The sequence below is a fragment of the Petaurus breviceps genome, unplaced genomic scaffold (assembly GCF_028583685.1).
Source record: "Petaurus breviceps papuanus isolate PSGF00001 unplaced genomic scaffold, PetGlider_PUasm1.0 90925, whole genome shotgun sequence".
Lineage (NCBI taxonomy): Eukaryota > Metazoa > Chordata > Mammalia > Diprotodontia > Petauridae > Petaurus > Petaurus breviceps.
In genome coordinates this window covers 16894342-16913930 of record NW_027187380.1, presented here as the reverse complement: position 1 = coordinate 16913930, position 19589 = coordinate 16894342, and the positions used below count along the sequence as shown (strand labels likewise).

General features: G+C 37.3%; 1 long non-coding RNA gene across 1 annotated transcript in view; it reads right to left on the bottom strand.

The window, feature by feature from the left end:
• The window catches only part of LOC138152577 (uncharacterized), a 271906-nt gene that overhangs the window by 91994 nt on the left and 160323 nt on the right, over nt 1–19589 (bottom strand). Inside the window, exon 2 of the long non-coding RNA XR_011166129.1 lies at nt 15599–15744. This is a non-coding gene — a long non-coding RNA (uncharacterized lncRNA). The remainder of the gene's footprint in view (nt 1–15598; nt 15745–19589) is intronic.

Below are 19589 nucleotides of genomic sequence, written 5' to 3'. Positions count from 1 at the left end.
TTGGACTGAAATGAACCCCACTTTGACCAGAGCAGAGGATTGAAACCAGATGCAGCAACTCTTCTGCCTTTAATTTTATTTGCAGAGATATGAAACATAAAAACACTAATAAGCCAGCCTGGGCCCCCAAGTTACGGTACAGGAATGTAGGCAGAATTTTATACCATCCACAAACTAGGTATAGGATCAGAAAGGTCTATAGGACACAAGACAGGTAAGTTCAGCTGACCTGTGAACAGACTGACCTATGAAGTTACAGGTAAAACTGGAGAAATGTTTACACATGTAACCAAACAGCAATACTAGGGTCATTCATGTAATGCATGGCTTTAATACAACTGCATATTATGGATGTACATGCCAATTACATATTCTATATTATGCTTCTCTTTATTTTTTTTGGAGGGGGAAAGTAAGGCAATTGGGGTTAAGTGACCTACTCAAGGCAACACATCTAGAAAATGTGTCAAGTGTCTGAGCCCCTATTTGAACTAAGGTCCTCCCAACTCCAGGGCTGGTGCTTTATTCACTGGGTCACCTAGTTTCCCCCTTCTCTTTATTATTTTGCTGTTTGTATTTATTTTCCTATTGCTAGTGTTATGACTGGATTTTAGCTATATCTTTTTGTGAGCTATTGTATTGTGCTGCTATTTGTTTGTTTACATATATACCAATGTTTATTACTTCACAGAGATATGGGCAGGTAGTGGCACAATGGATAGAGGGTAAGAACTAGAGTCAGGAAGGTCTAAGATAAAATCTGGTCTCAGATATGTACTTGATACATAACCCTGCGCTGCCCAACACATAGCTTTTGTCTTCCTTAGTTTCAGCACTTGAAAATAGTTAATAGTTAATAACAGAACCTATGTCCCAGGATTACTGTGAGAACCAAATGAAGGAATATTTTTAATATGTTTTGCAGGGCTTAAAGCACTATGTAGAGACTAGATATTAACTTTTGATAATATTATTAATAGTTTTCCATTCTTTTGCTAGTTATGCTTATTTGCTTGCATTGTGTGGATATTCATTTACATGATGATAGGACCATGTAACAGGTCCTGTAAGTAATTTTGATAAATAGCTATTGAAGGAACCTAACAAGTGATGCTTTGCATTATGTATTATGTCTATAACATGTCCTATTGATGTATGTTTGCTGAAAATACCACCATGAGCTGACATCTAGGATGACAGTATAATTAGCCCTGTTAAGAGTTCATGTTTATTTTGATGCTTATGATGAAGATTCCAAGTACATCTCAGCTGATTTTGCAAGGGACTAGAAAATTTCTGGCCCCAGGGAGAAATGTTACCTACCGTTTAATATACCTACAGAGATGTAGCCTTTGGAAATGTTAAGGAGAGCCAGAGACCTGCCTGCTGGTCAGGCAAACTACCCAGAATTCCCCTGGTTCCTGTGGTTTTTCACCTACTCAGATTTCCTAGGTGCCAATGACACTGAAATACGGAGCACTAGTATGTCTACAATTAGCTAGACACCATCTTGCCTAGTCACATGAAGAAGAGGCATGGTGGTTGGAGTAATAAGTGTAAAGTCATGAGAGATTATTAGAGGATTAAACTGAGTGATTAAGGCATGGAACAAAACGCTGGCCAAAAGTAGGGGATTGTTAGAGCATTCAGATCATCAGCTCTCGACCAGACTGAACCTGCATTGCCAGTTTTGATCCCTATTTAATTTTATACTTAGTCTAGGTGACCAAATATTTAACCAGCAAGAGTAAGATGTGAGAAGAAAGCAAACAAAATTCATTAAAGGGACATCAAAGAGTTTCCTCTTTAATACAAGGTGACATGAAGGATAAGCTAAAAGGATAGTCTTATATTTTCATAACTGCAGATTTCACAAGTCAAAATTCTAAGTCAAGACTTTGTTTAAAAAAATAGAGTTACAATATAGAACCAAGCAAGTTTCCCACATGATTGCTTGAAAGAAAAGCCTAGTCTTTAGTAGAAGGGATGAGAATTCAGTCCAGCACTATTGGTCTGAGCTGGAATACTCATCTGCACAGGTATTAACTTTAGCATAGCTTCCAGTAATTGGACTTACAGAGTCCTTGCCCCTGCTCACCAGCTCCTTTGGTTGGTTAGAAGAGTTCCAAGGAAAGTCTTGGGGAGAGGGGTCATGCAGTAAGTAGAAGAAGGCATATTAAATGGAAAAAATAGATAGGCAATGGTTAAAATGAGGGGAAAATAAATTAAACAACACAGACTACTTTCAGCAGAATTTCCAAGGCAAGGAAATTTCTTGATACATTGTACCAGCAGCGATAAGAGCTGATGAACAAAGAGGGCACACCCTGTACTGAGAACATATACTGCTGCTCAACCACCCTGCTAAGTGGTATTTGTTGTTGTTGTTGGCAACAAGAGAGATTTCCCCTCAAAGTAGTTCCAGCTCCAAATTGCCTTTGCACCATTTAGACACAGACCTCCTCCCTTAAGGAGGAAGGAGTGGGCAAAGGAAAAACAGGGACCTATACAATATAGCATGATATTGATCAACTCTAACAGTCATAAACACATTGCAAAATTCCCCAGCTTTCAAATAGCCCCTTCAGGCTGGTGTTCTGTCTCCTGCCAGGGACAAAAATATTAGGTAGGAAAAGAAAAGAAAAAAAAGATGCAGTCCTTAAGAATTAGGCAGGGGGAAAAAAAACAACTTCTGTCTTCTCTAGGACTTTCAGAGGCTTCCAGACATTGTACCTCAACCTTCTCCTCATAACCTCACTCTTAAGTCCTTGGCACTGGGAAGATCTAGTTGGCTGATTGTGTCTTCTTGGAGTAGGATGAGAACTCCTGAGTAATCCATCTCTATAAATTGTAGGGATCTTCTAGAGTAAGCCTGCAGTGGCCTGTGATCAGAAATCTTTCCAGCTCATCCTAAAATGAGAGACAATCGTACAGATGACATGACATTGGGGAACCTCTTTAATCTGGAGAGTCTATTATTATCCTCAGTTCTAATTACTGTAGCAAGGAAAAGATTCTTTCCTTTGATTCTCCTCACAATGTCTAACACAATACTCAGTAAGAAATAGGCTTGACAAATGTTATTACCCAATAGCAACTGTGAAGATTTGAGCCCCAGATAAATTGCCCAAGAAAATGTTTAAATGACTGGTGTGGTGCGCGGAGGGAAAAAAGTTTCCTGTTTGTGATACAGTGACCCTACCTCACGCCCCATCAAAGCACATCATACAGAAATCCTATCACACAAGAAAACTGCCTCCTCTGCCCATCCATAAAGTCAAACTGGCCTTATATGGAATTTTAGAGTCTTGGGACAAAAAGGGTGGGGATGATAAGCAACAGTTTGTCACCTGAAGCTCTACATAGTTGAGGTGTACACAGAACTTATTTTGCCTGTTTATCCCGTATATATCTTTTTTTTTGGGGGGGGGGGGTACATAGTTGTTTGCATGTTGTCTCCCTCATTAAATTGTGAGATCATTAAGAGTGGAGAATGGTTGGGTTGGGGGGGGGGGGCGGTGTTCTTTGTGTACTCTGTGTTTAGCACAATGTCTAGCCTATAGTAAGTGCTCATTGAGTGACTGACCTGAAAGATCACAGACTCTGAGCTGTAAAGGGCCTCTGACGTCAACAAGGCCAACTTACTCATTTTACAAGTGGGAAAACTTAAGCTGGGAGAGATTGTCACCCACCCAAGGTCACAATGTTACTAAGTGGCAGAACCAGGATTCAAACCTAACATCCTATGACTCCAAATAAAGGGCTCCTTTCACTAAACAAAACTACTTTTAAAAATAAAAATAAAAATCTTAGAAAATGCAAGATATCTGAACATAAAGGCCTCAGAAAAGTCTATGATAGCTTCAATCATCACAGATTCCTTCCATCTTGTTTAAATTTAAACTGTTTCTTTCCTTTCCTTTCTTTTCTACCATCTCTCCCTTTTCCTTAACCAAACATGCACTTTCATCCTTCCTAGAAAACAATTTCCTTGTCATCTTTCTTGCTCATCATCAGAGGAAAGAGAGGGACATCTTTCTGATCATACAAAGCCTCATTAATTTTTTTTTAATTTTCAACTTAAACACTAAATAAACTAGATGTTTCCATATACGTATGTACTCCTGCTTTTACCCAAGCACAAAGCAGTTGTGCTATAGAGGTGATTCCTGAATGGCTAAAAGAACGCTGAGTTTTGCCATTGTACCTGCATAAGAGACTTCAGTTTTCTAAAAAGATTTTGGAGACATGAGGAGAGGGGAGTTTCAGGGAGGTAGAGACTTTTAAATATTGGACTAGAATCCTTAAACCCACCAACATAGATGGGATCTGGCTTCGTCAAGCTCTAGCATACAACACAGGGCTGTCCCTCAACAAAACTACTCCAGACTTGGGCAGTAGTAGGATTATAGAACAGAAAAAGAATATTATACATAAAACTCTGAATCTCTGTAATAAATTCAATGTATGACTTTCAATTCTGTCTGTCCTGGTGGTCTGTGATTCTGGCCTTCCTTTTTTCCTAATCTACATATTAAATATGTGTACATACACTTTTTTAATGAACCTTTTTTCTTCCTTTTTATTTTTTGGAAGGGGGAAGAGTACTTTATCCCTAGTCTCTTTCTCCCTCCTATCAACCTCCATTAAAAATAAAATTTTTTAAAATTATGAAAATGGGGCCAGCTAGGTGGCGCAGTGAATAGAGCATGGGCTCTGGAGTCAGTAGGACCTGAGTTTAAATCCGGCCTCAGTCACTTAACACAAAACTAGCCGTGTGACCTTGGGCAATCCCAATTGCCCTGCTTTCCCCCCTCCAAAAACAAACAAAAAATTATGAAAATGCATCAACTAACAAAACAAATTCCCAAGTTGTCTCTCTTAAAAAATGCATTTCTTATTCTCCATCTTGGATCCATCACCTCACTGTCACAAGGTAGGTAGCATGTTTCATCATTGGGTCCTTTGAAATTATGGTTGGTCTGTGTATTGATCAGAGTTCTTAAGTCCTTTGAAGTTTTTTTCTTCTCCTTTACAATGTTGTTTTTAATTGTATAAATTGTTTTTCTGGATGTGTCCACTTCACTCTGCATTAGTCATAGTTTCTCTGAAACTATCCCCTTTTATTATTTCTTATGGAACAGCATCATTCCATTTTATTCATATTACATAATTTGTTCAGACATTTCCCACTTGATGAGCACTCAGTTTCCAGGTCTTTGTCACTACAGAAGAGTTTCTATAAATATTTTGTACATATAGGTCCCTTTCCTCTTTCTTTGATATTTTTGGGGTATGAATATAATAGTGGCATCACTAGTCAAAGGGTAGACACAATTTAGGGACTATTTGGGCATGGTTCCAAATCACTTTCCAGAATGGCTAGAGTAATTCACAGCTCAACTAACAGTGAATGCATCGATGTGTCTTTTTTCCTGTAGCCCCTCCAATATTTGTCATTTTCCTTTCTCATCAACTTTGCGACATTGGCTTGTGAACTTTAACTTCAAAGTTGCTTTAATTTGCATCTTTATAATTATTAGTGATTGGAATTTTTTTTCATGTGTCTACTGATAGCTTGGATTTCTTCCCTTGAAAACTGCCTAATCATTTCATTTGACCACTTGTCTATTGGTGAATGACTCTTGTTCTTAAAATTTTTTAATCTGTTCTTTATATATCTTCAGTATTAGGCCTCTATCAAAAAGGCATTTGATGAAAAAAATGTATTACCTCTTTCCCTTATAATTTTAACTACACCAGTTTTTTTTTGTGCAAAAACTTTTTTTTTAATTTAACATATTATATAGTCTCTTATTTACCTGGGCAGGTGTCACACTGGCCTCAACAACTGGCTCAGAAGCTGGAGCCCAGCCAAGACCTCTGATTGAGATCCTGAGAAAGCAAGGGGGAAGGCCTGATTAATTGAGAAAGTACAGCCTTTCCATGTTTGAATAAGATTATCCAAAGGAATGCAGATCCTTTTTTTGTGTGCTCATTTGTTTAAAACAAAAAAGAACAGTAAGCTGGAGGGGAGGGTGGGTGAAGTACATGGGGAGGCAATAAATGAATTCATGAATTCATGTGAATGGGCTCCATTTGGGGGTAGTATGGCAGAGGCAGTACAGTGAAAGGCTTTTGTCAAAATAGTAAACAGATACTCTTCCCTTTGCTTGTATTTTCCCATAATTAAAGGAAACTTTTCCCACAGGAGCCCCTAACTCCATTTATTTCCCCTGTTCTATGGTGAATATCTCCCTAAATCATCATGATTTATCATCTCTAGTCCTACATGCCTTACGAGTTCCCCTTTCCCCCAACATATATAAACAGAGGCACAAGTCATTAGAGCTAAAACGTAGTAGTTGTTGTTTTTTTTAAGAGATCTGAATCTTCATTCAATAAGCATTTTTTGAAGACCTGTATGCAAGGCACTGTGTGGGGTGATATGGGGAACCCAGACAGAATCACAAAATCTTTGCATAATGGAGGCAGAAGGAATTTTTTTTTTAAATCATCCAATTTAACTATCTCTTTTATAGGAATAAGAAAACAAATATCCAGAGATGGGAAGTGGCAGTGGCAGGGCCAAGTCTCCTTCCCATATAGTCCCATGTGCATGCATAAATATGGCACTTAGGAGACCAAGATTTCAACTCCAGACTGTGCCCTTTAATGAGTACAGTGGAGTCAGTTGGCCTGAAAGGATCCTGCCAACACAAAAGCTACAAAATGCTGTCCAATCAGGTCTTGGCTGCCATTTTGGATTGTCTCCATCTAAGCAGGAGGTGATTCTCAGTTTTCACATTCAACATAAAAGTGGATATTCTGGTTCTTTTGTTCTTTCAAAAGACTTCAATCTTGACGCTTGCTGTCCCCTCTATCAAAAGGCTTTTATTTTGTCTGCCTCAAGTCTCTTCCCCACTCCTGTCCATCCTCCACTCAGCCACTAAAGTGATTTTCCTAAAACATAGATCTGATCATGTCACCCCCACCTTTGCAATAAACCCCAGTGGCTTCTTATGGCTTCCAGAAGTAAATACAAAATGTTCATTTTGGCATTCGAGGCCCTTCATAATCTAGCCCTCTCCTACTTTTCCAGTCTTTTTACATCTTTCTCCCCAACATACACTCTTCAACCCAGTGACAGTAGCCTCCTGGCTGTTCCACAGACAAGACCCTTCTCTTGGCTCCAGGCATTTTCTCTAACTGTCCCCCATATTCATAATGCTCTTCCTCCTCCACTACATGACTTCCTTGACTTTCTTTAACTCTCAGTTACAATCCCACCTTCTACAGGAAGTTTTCCCTAACATCTCTTAATTCTAGCACTTTCCTTCTTTTAATTATTTCCTATTTATCCTGTACATAGCTTTCTTTGTATATATTTGTTTGCATGTTGTCTCTCTCATTAGACTGTAATCTCCTTGAGGACAAGGACTGTCTTTTGCCTCTTTTTGTATTCCCAGTGCTCACCACAGTATGTGACACATAGTGGCACTTAATAAATATTTATTGAATTGAATTGAATTGTTGACTATATTCCCTACTTCTACCTTCCCAATTCAGTGTAGTCCTTGGCCTACATTTTCATGTCAAAAAATCAGGGCAAACACAAAAAGAAAGTAAAGGATGTTGAAGAAGAGGTATTCTAACTGCCCATCTTTGGAGGACATCTCTCATCCAAAAATCTCACTTATCAACGAGCTAGAGAAAATTAAAAACACTTCAGTGACCACTGCCAAAACATAGGATGTGGAGGCAGCCAAGCTTTTGAGGCAGAGCTATTGTTCTAACATGGAAGAACACCTCTGGCATCTAGGAGTATTCCCTCACTCCACCATCCCCCCCACCCTCTGCCCTGGGCAAAATCACACAGGAGCAGAACCAACTCCTAAAGGAGCTGGGCAAGAACAACAATGGAGTAAAGAGAACAGTGCAAACATGATTAAATAAATTAGCTGGACTAATTATCAAGTGTCTAACAACACCTGGAGCAAAAGCTGGGGGTGGAGTCTTCCTAAATAGAATCCAAAAGGATGGAAAGACCTGGTTTCTCCGTCTGGGGTAATGGGGGAGTAGGAGACACAGAAATTAATAGACAACTTTAGAGTTTATTTAAGGGTTTTTGTTATAAATTCAAAATTAAAAACATAACCAGATTATATCATGAAAAATGTAGAGGAAAAATGGATCATATGTAGTTTTTACAGCCAGAAAGTAAAGATTTAACCAAAGAAAAGATAGTGATCCTTATAAAGGATAAAATACATAACTTCAATTACATGAAATTGAAAAGGTTTTACATAAAAATAATGTAACCAGGATAAGGGAAACAGTTAACTGGGGAAAAAATATTTTCTCAAATATCTCCAATAAGGGTCTAATACCCAAAATAAAACAACTAATAGAAATATATAAAAACAAATACCACTCCCCAATAAATGAGTGTAAAAAGATATGAACAATTCTCAAAAGAAACTGCAAGCTATTAACAAACCATATGAAAGAAGGCTCTAAATCACTAATAAAAAGAGAAATACAAATCAAAACACACTAAAGATTATTACTTTGGTAACCTAGAAAATTGCACACCCAGAAAATTGCAAAGATGACTAAAGAAGATAAAGAATAGTAAATGTTGGAGGAGTTATTGGATTGTTAGTGGAGTTGTGACTTGGTCCAACCATTCTGAAAAATAATTTGTAACTGTGACCCAGAGATTCCACTGCTAGACATATACCCCTGTGGAAATCCAGGACAAAAAAGAACCAAAGTATTTGTAGTATCACTATTTTGTGGCAGCAAAGAAGTAGAAATAAAGTAATTACCTATCAATTTGGGGAAAGCTAAACAAACAATGGTACATAGATGCAATGGAATATTACTGTACCATAAGAAATTATGAATACAATATAGAGAAGCATGGAAAGACTTACATGAACTGCTGTAAAATGAAGTAAACATAGCCAAGAAGACAAAATACAATAAAGCAAGTGGAAAGAACAACAATGAATGTTAGTTGCAAAATTGCAAAGAGCAAACTTGGACTGAAAGAATCCATCTCATTTATCCCTGTTCCTTGGCAGTAGTAGGGATTCACATGTACATAACATTGCATATAATGTCAAACTTTTTTGTCAATGTATTGATTTGTTCTACTCATTTTTTCCTCTTATTTCTTTTAAAAATTTTTTGTTGTAAGAGATGACTTATAACAGGAGGGTGAGGAAGGGAAAGGGGAAAATCTGAACAATGCAAAAAACAAAACATAAAACATCTGTTTTTAAAAAGAAATAATCAATGTGAGCCATGCAGAGAAGGACAGAAAGACTTACTATGACCTGATGCAAAGAGAAGTAAACAGAACCAGAAAAACAACATAGAAGATGACTGTAACACTATAAATAGGGGTGAAGAAAGAGAAACAACCAAACAATAAAACTTGATTTCTTTGAAATTATGATCAAATTTGGCCTCAAGATATATGAAGACAAAGGGGCGGCTAGGTGGCACAGTGAATAGAGCACCTGCCCTGGAGTCAGGAAGACCTGAGTTCAAATCTGGCCTCAGACACTTGACACACTTACTAGCCATGTGACCTTGGGCAAGTTCACTTAACCTCAATTGCCCTCCAAAAAAAAAAGACAGAGAGACATATGAAGACACCCTTCCCTCATTTCTTTGTAAAAATAAGGGACGATGGGCATGGAATGTTGTATATAATACCAGATCTTTTTCCATATTTTGTCCCATTTTGCTCTATTTTTCTTTCTTCCTCTTTGTGTACTCCTTTCATATATGGGATGACTGTGAAAAGTGTAAGGAAAGAACTATAGTAATAAAGGTAGGTGATATAAAAACAAATATCAAATTTTTAAAGACCAAATTTGTACCATAGAAGGAATTTATTAGGATCTCCTTTATTCCCATTTTTAAAAAAGTAACATTGGAATTAGTTGTTCTTTGATACAATTTAATTTAAATTTATCTTCAGATTTTTTCCTTGGGAAGTTGATTTATGGCTTATTAATTCCCTCCCCCTGTCCCAGAACTGGGTCATTTAAATTCTCTATTTGTTGTTCTGTTAATCTGAGAATTTTATATTTTTGTAAATGTTCATATTGAAATTGAGGAGGGGCTCACTTTGGGAAGAGTTGTATGATTTGGCCAAATGAGACTCTGGGCAGCTGTTGAGCCCCCTGGCTTTGAAAACCCAGATGTTGGTGCTTCCTTCTCTGGTAACTGACTAGGTATGGATGTAATGGTCAGACAGCTGGAAGCCCTGTTTGCTGATCTGTTTCTCTGTCTGCTTGTAACTTCTATTTATATTCTCTGAAGTTCAGGGTGTTGACTTTTTCCCCTAAACAAGGTAAATGAGATATATTTGATTAAAGTAAGATTGTTAACCCATTTTGAGTTGCTTTCCTTTAGAAAAGCAACCTATGCTAGCAACTATCCTGGGTATGCTATGGTGCTTGCTGCTACAGAATGCAAATCAAAGCATACTATTTGCTCTCTTTTTTTGTTTTGTTTTTTCTTTGTCATGTTTCCTCCCATTCATTCAAATTCTTCTATACAACATGACTAATGTGAAAATATGTTTAACAAGAATGTATATGTAGAGCCGCAAGGAGGTGAAGAAAATTTAAAACTTATGGAAATGAATGTTGAAAATTTAAAATAAATTAATTAATCTATAAAAAAAAGAAGAAATGATGAGCAGGATGCTCTCAGAAAAATCCTGGAAAGACTTACATGAACTGATGCAAATTGAAATAAGGAGAACCAGGAGAACACTGTACACAGAAATAGCAATATTGTAAGACAATCAATTGTGAATGACTTAGCTGTTCTCATGATCCAAGACAACTTTGAAAGATTTATGCTGAAATATGCTATCCATCTCCAGAGAAAGAACTGATGGAATCTAAATACAGATCAAAGCATACTTTTTAAACTTTATATTTCCTGAAGTTTGTTTGTTTAGATTTTTTTGGTCTATGTTTTCTTTTACAACATGACTAATATGGAAATGTTTTTTATTACTATGCATATATAACCTATATCAAATTGCTTGCCTTCTCAATGACAGGTGTAGGAAGGTAGGAAAAGAATTTGGAACTCAAATTTTTAAAAATGAATGTTTAAAATTGCTTTAATATTTAATTAGGGGAAAATAAAATACAAAATAAACTTCAAAAGAAAAAAGAAATTGAGCAAAATAGTTTCTAATATCTTTTATTTTCTCTTCATTTGTTGTGAATTCTCATTTTTTTATTTTTTAATATTTTAGTAACATAGTTTTCCTCTCTTTTGAAATCGGATTAGCTAATGGTTCATCTGCTCTATTAGTTTTTGTTTTGTTTTTTTTTAAGGAATTAACTCCTGGTTTTATTTTTCAGTTTTGGTTTTGGGTTGGGTTTTTTTTTGGGGGGGGGGGTTGCATTTAGTTTTATTAATCTCTTCTTTGATTTTTCAGAATTACTATTTTTGTGCCTACTTGAAGTTATTTTATTTGGGTTTCTTTAGATTTTTTTTAGTTGAATGCCCAAACATAGATGCATTCTTTTTATTTGTTGATGACTGTTTATCACTATAAGGCATTCCCAAAGCAATGCACTGGGCTGTATCCCTAAAATTTTGGTACATATTTTTATTGTTGCTATTTTCTTAAATGAAATTGCTTATCAAATTTCAATAATTTGTTTTTGCCTACCAATTTTTTAGGATAATATGTTTTCATCTCCATTTAGATTTAAAGCTAGATTTAGATTTAAATACTCTTCTATTCCAGTTCTAACTTCTTTCAGGTTTATCTCTTTTCTTAGATTTGTCTAGATCTGAGAGGAATGCACTGAGGACACCAATTATTATAGTTCTGTTGACTATTTTTCCCTATGACTCAGTTCATTTTTCTTTTAAGTACTTAAATGCTATGCCACTCTTAGCAATTCTAGCAGTGGTTGGCTATGATTCTAGTATGGTGTGAGGCAGAAGATGTTTGGTTGAAACTATTTATTCCCTCCTGACTATCTCCCACCCTTGAATGGTTGACACCCTTTATTCTTGCTTCCTCCTTTAAAACCATGACTTTTTTCTTTACTCAAAACTCTTGGCCTCACCAAAAGAGTAAGATGAGGCAATGGGAAATGGGAAAATGACCTTAAGTGCTACCCTAAATACCAAATGCAACCTCTGCCAAGTTGCTGGATTCATTCTATGTATAAGAGAATTCAGATCACATTTTTCTCTGTATTTGGGAAAGCAGATGGATAATAAATGGATGGATGGATGAATGGATAGATAGATAGATAGATAGATAGATAGATAGATAGATAGATAGATAGATAGATAGACAGACAGACAGACAGATAGACAGACAGAGAGACAAAATTTATTCTCTTGAATCCATACTTTGGGAAAGTCCCAGAAACATTTTTATTCTCATTTTTCCTCTCTCTTGACTGGCCATACCCTCCCTGTCAGCAGAATTTAATTCCCTAGGGATACATATCCAAAACAAGCAAAACTATATTAGAGATGCCTGTTTCTTCTGAAACAAAAAGCAAGACAAACTCTTAAAAGAAACAAGGTTTGAAGAAGCGAAATCAGAATTCTGCTAAGACAGTGTAAAAGTTGGAGTAGAAAAAGGGATAAGAACTTATAGTGTCACCAGTTTTATTTAATTTTTTTCAGGAATAGGAAGGGATACAACCACTGTCTCTGTTCCACATGCCTTCCATACAGATAACAAAAGTCTTTGTCTTAACATCTTGAATTCTCTTCCTTAGAACTTGTAGTCATAGAAGTAGCCTTCTCTTCATGGTGCGTTCTACTCCTCCTCCTCCTCCCCTAGAAATGGGAAGGACTAGTCTTCCCAAGTCTTATTAGATCAGTATTGTACACTGGTCTCTAATTTGCCACTACACATAAAGACATACATTGATATAGACATAAAGAATTAATATTATTTAATTAACTATAGAGATATTAAGCAAAATATATTTTCTCTAATTAATTATCTTAATCATGATTACTTTCATTATTGTCTTAAGTCATGATTGCTCCCTCTGAATTTTTTTTTCCTTTTGGAGGGCAATTGAGGTTAAGTAACTTGCCGAAGGTTACACGGCTAGGTTTTTTTTGTGTGGGTGTTAAGTGTCTGAGGCCAGAACTGAACTCAGGTCCTCCTGACTCTGGGGCTGGCATTTTACTTACTGTACCACCTAGCCACCCCCTTTGAATTTTTTAATTTGCTTGAAGCATAACAAATTCTATATCAGCAGCTCATTATAACTGTTTGAATATTTTTGTTTCAACTTTATGTCTTACACATAATATATTGTTGGATTTTGCTTGCAAATCCTTTCTGCTGCCCTCTTCCATTTTATGAGTAAATTTATACCATTTATGTTCACAATTATGATAGTCATTTGTGTATTTCCCTCAATCATATCCTCATATTCCTTTCCTCCTACTTACTCCTTCTGTACAAAAAAAGAATGAGGTAAAGAAAGAAAAGTAGCTTGTTCAACACTAATAAACTATAATTGAAGTTGTCTTTTCCAACTTCTCTGTCCCTCTTCGCCAAATTCAGATCTCAATGTCTGGTTCCTCTTCCCTTTGCAATTCCTCCTTATGAGCTTTCTGCTAAAGTTGATATTTATTTTGCTTATGAGTTTTCACTACACAACCCTTAAACCCCCTTCTCCCAAGTTCCTTTCACTGTTTCCCTGTTGAGTTTGATGTATTTCTAATCCATATTCTTTATGTGTATGTATGTCCAAACTCTTATTTGTCTATTTTAAATAAGAGTGAAGTTCATGGGATGTCATTCCCCCTCATTCCTTCCTTGAATGTCTCAATTATGAGAAAGAGCAAATTTTAGCCCTTTTCCCCATTTTTCTTCTAACACATTCCTTTCCCCATCTTTCTTTCTTTTTGTAAACCAAGAAAATCACATCTAACCTCTGTTTCTCTTTTTTAAGTCCCTCTATATCCTTTAAAGATAATGAGATTCTATGGGGCGGCCAGGTGGCTCAGCAAGTAAGAGCACCAGCTCCAGTGTCGGGATGACCTGGATCAAATCCGGGCTCAGATACTCAGCACCACACCCAGAAATAATAACTGGCCATGTAACCTTGAGCAAGTTACTTAACCCCAATTGCTTTAAAAACAAAAAGATAATGAGATCCTTAAGGGAAGCTTGTCTTTTCCAGTTAGAATATAAGCCTTCCATCATCATTTTGTTCTTTCCAATTGCTCAAACATATTGAACTTTAACTACAATGTTCACATTTCAAAGTCTGTGCTCAGTCTCAGTCTTTATATCATAAATATTAGAAATTTCTCTAGCCTATTAAGGATCCAGCCTTTTATTCTGTAGGATTCTCTGTTATACAGGGTAAATAAGTAAATATTTGATTGTAGGTTTTTATCTTTTGTCTTTTAATACAGTGAATTCCAATATTTTCTCTCTGTTGTATGAGTTGCCACTGAGTCTTAGTTGATTCTGACTTAGTAGTTGAATTCTTTCTTTCTGGCCATGTGACTTTAGGCAAGTCACTTAACCCCAATTGCCCCCCCAAAAAAAGGCAAAAAAAAAAAAAAAACATGTTATGTACACATTGTTTTTTGGTAATGATTTACAGAATGTACAGTGATTAGTTTTCCAGGTCAGTTGTTCATGACTCTAAATACTTTACTTTTTTTTTAAATGCTTTGATTTATTTTTTATAAGGAAGCTAGTTTGTAGGTTGGGGACTTGGAGACAAGCATCTGAGATCGCATTTGAACTCAGATCTTGCTGACTCCAGGCCCAGCACTCTAAAGGTCCAAAATGAAGCCAATTTAAGCTGAATCCTACTCCAAATTAAAACTAACCCCCAAAAAATCAAATTTAAATATTGAAAGCTTATAAGGAAGTTTCATCATCTAGCTATAAATTTCCCCCACCAAAGCTTAAAAAGTATACTGGCTACCCATTTCCTCCAGGATAAAATACCAGCTTCTTTGTCTAGCATTTAAAACCCTTCTACAATGTGGCTCCAGTCTGTCTTTCTGGGCTGATTATACATGATCTTCTTCTCTCACAATCTATATTCCAGTCAAATGATCAACTTGTATATTTCCTGCAATATAGTTTTTCATCTCTGGATGAAACAAATAAGCTTTTGCATAAGCTGATCTTCATGCCTGGTATGTGCCCTTCTCCCCTCCATTTCTTGGAAACCCACACCTGTCCTTTAAGAATTAGCTCCAACAGGAACTCTAAGAAGAGCCATTTCCTCACACACACACACACACACACACACACACACGTATTATTTCCCCCACCATTCCCCAAATTATTATTTTTTGTATATTTTATATTTAGTCATCTGAGCACATATACACTACCAGCAGAACATAAAGTCCTCCAGGACATAGGCTCCTCCATTTTTTATCACTGTGTCCTTGGTGCCTAGCACCATGCCAGGCATGGAACAGGTGATTAATAAATGCTTCCTTAACGAAACTGAATGAAAAACCATTAAGAAAAACTTCATTGTGTATAGAGACAACCAGCATTCAATATTGCCCAAGAGATACATACCACAAAAATAAAATCAAATAAATTCTCAAACCAGTTTTACACAATGCAGAAAATCATTTTCATCACGTGTAGCCAAGACTGCTCATTCTTGTTCCTCTTCCTTCACACAGAGATGCTCAGCCCAAGTCCTCTCCTGGGTATATCTGCTAATAACAATGACACAATGACAAAGATCAGTCTAGTGAGTCAGGCAGTACAAGTATTGATATCTCTATTTTACAGATGGAGAAACTGAGATTCAGAAATGTTAAGTGACTTTCTCATACATTTTGTAAAGTGCTAGTGCTAGCATTTTAATTCAGGTCTCCTGATACCAAGCGTAGTGCCTTTTCTACTCTGTCAGGTTCCTTCTCTAGTACTGAAAATCTCTACAATCTTAATTCTCAGAAGTTGCATCCTTACTCCATGCTCTCGTCATCTTTCTCAGGGAAATACTTAGAGGCAGAAAAACAATCAGAATAGGTTTTCAGAATGATTGGGGATTCCTCTCATCGGAAACAGCTCTACTCCTGATCGAGGATTTATCAGGGACCTTAGAGAAAATCTAATCCCTAAAGTGGTGGCATAATGAACTTATAGGGGCCATCCTATAGATCATGCTCAGAGCCATATTCTCAGGTCCAGTCAACCATGTGGGAATGTTGAGGCCTATTTGGGCTAAAGAGTTTGCACTTAGAAATGATGGCATGATCTCTTATTGGTTTTGGAATCAAGAGTTAATGACTCAGAAGATATACAAAAGAGAAAGACCAGCCCCTTTGCCTCTCTCTTCTTTCTCACCTGTGATATAAGTGAGGATTGCTTGGAGCTGCTTCTTCAGAGGGGGTGGGAAGAAGGCTGGTTTGCTACCATAGAGCCTGGCTTCCATGAAGAAACCGAGATTCAGACACACACACACACACACACACACACACACACACACACCAAATACTTTGCATCTGTTTCTGTACGTGGTGTTCTTATAAAATGTAAGCATCCTCCAGGACAGGGACCATTTCATTTTTGTGTGTTTACTATTTCTACCATCTAGGACAGTGCATTTTGATCAATAAGTTCAATAACTCCAGAGATTTCCTCTAAAAAAACACAAAAACTGAGACTCATTGAGGACCATAGCTAGATACCCATCACTCTTCACAAGGCCAGAAGTAAAAACTCCTTCCAATACCAATGTTCAGCTGCCCAACTCTTACATCCAGAGTGGAATATTTGACAAGAACCCTATCTTCCTCCCTCCCCAAGTTGGTAGGGAAGGGGAAAGGTTTTTGGACCGATTGCCTATCTTATCATTTCAATCTGATGACTGGATCTCCTCCTGCCCTATCTACCATATTGTAATAACAGCATTGATTGAAATAGCCTTAATAAATAAATCTCTTCCCTCCAGCCTTATTGAAAGAGTGTTTCTCTACTAGTATATTAATATTGCTATGAATGAAAAATCCAAGACACATGATTTCTGGGTAATTAACAATCACTTTATTAGTTATGGCTAGCAAGTAATTAATAATATGTGGCCAACGCCTTTCTCTCATAAAACAAAACTGTATCCTGGAGAACATTCAATGCTTAAAAAGTCTTTGGAAAAGGGGGTATACCTAAGGTTGTGGACATACTAATGAGGTGGGCAAAAAGTCTTCAGTTTCTCCTTCTGAAAAAGTGGCCAGATCATGACACTCAGCTGCCTCCAAAAATCTGGACAAAAGAATCCATCTCTACTCAAACTATTCTAGCCAGTTTTCTCCCTCATAAGTCAGGTCACCCTAAATTCTAATGGAAGGCCTCAAGGACAGGGGCTCATTTCCTAAGGGCAATATTTCAGTTTTCTATTGGGGTGGGGTCTCACCCAAGATCAAAAAGTATGTACCTGGGGGATTTGGGCAATCTCATTAATCAGCAATGTCCTTCAGAGGTTGGCTGAGTAATCGACAGGGTTGGATTCTGAATGAGGAAATAAAAAGAGGAAAAAAACCTGGATCCCCCAGTATTAATTGATTATTGATAATTACTTCTCTCAATATCAAAAGTTAGCATTCATGTAACCCTTTAAGTTTTGTAAAGCAATTTATGCTATTTCTTTTCATCCTCATGAAAACCTTGTGAGCTAAGTACTATTACCATCCCCATTTTACAGATGAGACCATTGAGGCTCAGACAAGATAAGTGACTTGCATAAGGTCATGCATCTCATAAGTATTTGAGACAGGATTTTAACTCTAAATCTTCTGGATTCCAAGTCCAACACTCTCTCAACTGTACCACTGAGCAGCCAGCTAAATTCATGACCCCTTTATCAATCAATAAACATTAAGCTTCTACTGTTCACCAGGTACCATGACCTGGTGGTACAAAAAGAGGCAAAAGACAGTCCCTGCCCTCAAGAAACTTACAATCAAATGGGGGAGACAATAAGCAAACAAATATATACAAAGTTATATAACAGAATAAGCAAAGAAATCCAGGTATTGAATTTAAGAGGAATAAGGGAATGTTTCTAGTAGAAGGTGGGATTTTAGTTGGGACTTAAAGGAAGTCAGCAAGGTCAGTAGTTGGAGAAGAGGAGGGAGAGCATACCAAGCATGGGAGACAATCCAAAAGAATGCCTAGAGCAGGGGTGAGGAACCTGTGGCCATGAGGGCCACACATGTGGCCCTCTAGGTCCTCAAGTGTAGACCTTTGACTGAATCCAAACTTCACAGAACAAATCCCCTTAATAAAAGGATTTGTTCTATAAAAATAGGACTCAGCCAAAAGACTGCACCCAAGGACCTAGAAGACTACATGTGACCTCCAGGCAAAGGTTCCCTACCCCTGGCCCAGAGCCTTAGAGATGTCTCCTAAAAGCTGATTCCTAACAGTAAATGGACAACAAACTAGATTCTTCCCTTGGATTTCTTCCTGAGAGTTTCAAATATGCTATTATGCCAAGGCACTGCTTAGTGGAGGATGAGAAAGAAAATCAAGATGAGTTGGAAATTTTCTTTGATTTTGTAGGAATTTGTTATATGAAGGGTCAAAAGATCAAATGTAGTAGTCCCAAATGAACACTTATGCCACCCTTGCTTTTACAAATAAAGTGAGAATTTTAGAGCTAAAAAAGTGATTTACTAAATCCCTTCAGTCCCTTGGAAACCCCTTGAAAAGCCCAGTCGTGCTCAAAGCTCTTTCCTTTGAGATATTTCAATGGAAGAATGCAAACTCACCACTTAAAATTGCCCTGGCACAGGTTCAGCAGCTGTCTTTAAAGTGGAATTTTATCTCCTGAGCAGGAAAAGATGTAAAGCAAAAATTTACCTAGAGAAGAATTACTTTGCTAGGCAGAATTCACCCTGATGTGGTCTCCTATCAAGATGAAGAGGTACTTTATGTCTCTATCTGAAATCAACACTCTTTCAACATATCTGTGGAATTCAGATCAAATAGATGTATAATTTCTCAAGGGATGCTTTGAAATCTATTCTTCCCTCCCTCCCCCCTCAGTCACAAAATGTAAGCCATGACAAGGAAATGGTGGGGGGCTGGGCAGGTTTGGCACGTGCAATGACAGCCAGAAGAGGTGGCAGCCCCAATGACTAAAACCCTTGGCTGATGGATGAAAAAGGGACAATGTCCCTAACAAAACATCCAGTGCCTTGTTTATAGGAATCCTTTATTGGCTCCACCTTCAGATATCAGGGGAGACAGTTTCAAGGCAGTGCTTTGCCACTATGTACTTTCTTTCTTTAAGTGTCATTGGGTAGCATGGCTAGGCTTCACAAGATTGAAGAATGCTTGCCATCCTTGGTTTATTCTAAAGTTTTAGAGCAAGGGTACTCACACTTTTAATCCCATAACCTCCTTAGGGAATCCCACAAACCCCAATGCTCATCTTATATCCGTCAACCTCTCCTCTCAATAAAAGTCTACTGTTTATCTGACAGAAGACACGAACATCATGAGACTATTCAGAGGTCCAGAGTTCTAGTCTCCCTCAGTAGTATAGCCATTTTAA